The sequence below is a fragment of the Penaeus monodon genome, chromosome 10 (genome assembly GCF_015228065.2).
Source record: "Penaeus monodon isolate SGIC_2016 chromosome 10, NSTDA_Pmon_1, whole genome shotgun sequence".
In the NCBI taxonomy this organism is placed as follows: Eukaryota; Metazoa; Arthropoda; class Malacostraca; order Decapoda; family Penaeidae; genus Penaeus; species Penaeus monodon.
The window spans coordinates 17,818,914-17,821,413 of record NC_051395.1 but is presented as its reverse complement, the minus strand read 5'-3'; the positions used below and the strand labels follow the sequence as shown (position 1 = coordinate 17,821,413).

The window sequence follows — 2,500 nt, the reverse complement described above, 5'->3', positions numbered from 1 at the left end:
ACTGTTTGATGGTTCAGCTGGTGCTGGAGGTGCCCCATACCCGCCAGATGGCGCAGCTGGTGCTGGAGGTGCCCCTACCCGCCAGAGGAAGCAGCTGGGCAGGAGCTTCATAACAGTTTGATGGGGCAGCTGGTGCTTGAGGACCTCCATACCCTCCAGATGGAGCAGCTGGTGCTGGAGGAGCCCCATACCCGCCAGATGGAGCTATGTATGCATCATGTTATGACACTCCAAAACATTTGTAGTTAAGTAATTGAAAATATATGTCCCTTAGCTATAATTCTATTCATGGAAACATATTGCATTTTTTAAAGACAGAAATACACGACCCCGCAACCTAGAGTTCAGCGTAGTTTTCCCAGGTTGGGTCACTCAGGTCCACAGCCATGTCATTGGACAGCGGGCTCCCCTCGTTCCCTGCGCGCTTACACAGCGCTAGTGTACTTAAGCCACAGAGCCCGAAACGAGATCAGCCGGGCCATAAGTGAAAGGCCCGAGCGAAGCTAGAACTTCGCAAATCTCAAACAAACGAAACGAGATCAGCATTCCCCGATCCTCTAGCAGAGCAGACAACAGCAGCACCACCACAAGGACTGCCCAGTCCTTAACCGACTGGGGAGCCTGCCGACTCCCCCGTTGATCTCCGACTTCACCACCAACACCCAGCCATGCCTGTGGGTGTGAGTGCCCACAGGTATGGCTGGGTGTTGGTGGTGAAGTCGGAGATCAACGGGGAGGGGGGTGCTGTGGTAGAGCAGGCTCTTGACGTTTGGGATCTGACCCCCGCCAATCACCGTGGAGCTCTTCGGACCTGACCAGTGTGTACACATCGCGACTGGGTCGTTTAAGCCGCGATTTGTACACACTGGTCAGGTCCGAAGAGCTCCACAGTGATTGGCGGGGGTCAAGAGCCTGCTCTACCATGCGCGGAAGCTCGTCGCGAGGTGGTCACCACAATATATATATATATATATATATATATATATATATATATATATATATATATATATATATATATATATATATTTGTTGTGTATGTGTGATGTACAGATGTAAAATAAATGAAGAACTAGATCTGGTGGAGCCATTATATCTTTCCCGCGCTTCCAAAAAGGGGGATTGTACTTTGTGAGGCATTATATAACTACATAAAGGCATAAGGTAAACTATTTGATCATTATCAAATAATAGGACGAAATCTCCTTCTTTGTAAAGGAGTTGCTCGATAGAGGATTTTTACTTTCTCTAATAAATTCAAAGAATGGCCAGTGGGTATGGAGAAACCCTGTAGAGTTATGTAAAGTCATTTGCATAACTATCTTTGGAAATAATCGAATAAAAACCATTAGACTCTGGGTGGTGTGTCTACACATCTACAGCATCTACAGCCTTTAGTACACAGCTCACATCCCACAGCTCACATTATTTTCTAGAAATGAATGTAAAGGATGTGATAGCTATTTCAACTCTTTATGAAGGCCCTGCTATAGCCCAATTTTTAAATTTCCACCTAACTTTATTTTGCAAGGTGTCACTGTGAATTATTATTTACAGCACTAGATTTTGATTACTTTCCCGAAAAAACAGCCTCTTCGTATGGAAGTCCTCTTTCGAATGGAAAACACCAGTTTCTAATTAAAAGAAATTTAATGATTGTGGATGGTACCAACCGCCGGAGTGAAACCAAACAGAAATATCATAATTTACACTTTTACTTTTTAACTTACAGTGCTCTTAGACATTTTTCAACAAAATAGGACACAATAAAATCCATGTATATATATATATCTTTATTAGAAAATAAACTGTAGACAACCAACCGGAACTCTAATGCTGATGTATATACAGTCTACTGAGTGCAGTCTACATTCAACAAAGAAACATGTGACATTTACAGTAAATACAGAAAACAGCAGAAATACGCAACAGGAACAGCCGAACATAGGTTGTTTCTGCTGAAATATGAAAGAACTAATGGAGAAATATCCATAAATATATATGTATATACACCCGTCGAACAGGCAATTATTGCCAAATAAAACAAGGTTATACTTATACAAAGAATCAATTAACCAAACATTCTTAGGAAATCACTTTCCAATTAACACTGCATATTATTTGGACACGTATAACGCCAGGGTAACGAGGAATCCATAATGACAATAATCTTTTATATTAGTTTGCTGGAGGAACTAGAACATCTATTTATAGCTGATATCTCGTCTGATATCCATTTCGTCAACTGATACATTCTGTGTGATATTTAAGTTTGTAAGAAGCAGTATGTATTAGTGTAACTAATTTCACATACTTATCCAAATGCTAAGACCGAATGTAGTACCACTAAGCTATACATTCTTCTGCATGCTCTGTCCTTCATCACGGGTTACATCGATCAACAGTTAGACAATGAAGCATACAGGTAAAACTTGCACATAGTGATGCTCCGTTATCTGAAAACACTAATATACCTGACAGTGGGGTGAAGTTGAAAGTCTTT

The 2,500-nt window shown here is 41.4% G+C and overlaps 1 protein-coding gene across 1 annotated transcript in view; it reads right to left on the bottom strand.

Annotated features, from left to right (window-relative positions):
• Nucleotides 1-1,882: 1,882 nt before the first annotated feature.
• The window catches only part of LOC119577552 (extensin-like), an 18,484-nt gene continuing 17,866 nt past the window's right edge, over nucleotides 1,883-2,500 (bottom strand). Inside the window, exon 3 of the mRNA XM_037925139.1 lies at nucleotides 1,883-2,500. This exon is cut by the window's right edge and continues 1,508 nt beyond it. The gene's annotated coding sequence lies outside the window, so the exon portion shown is untranslated.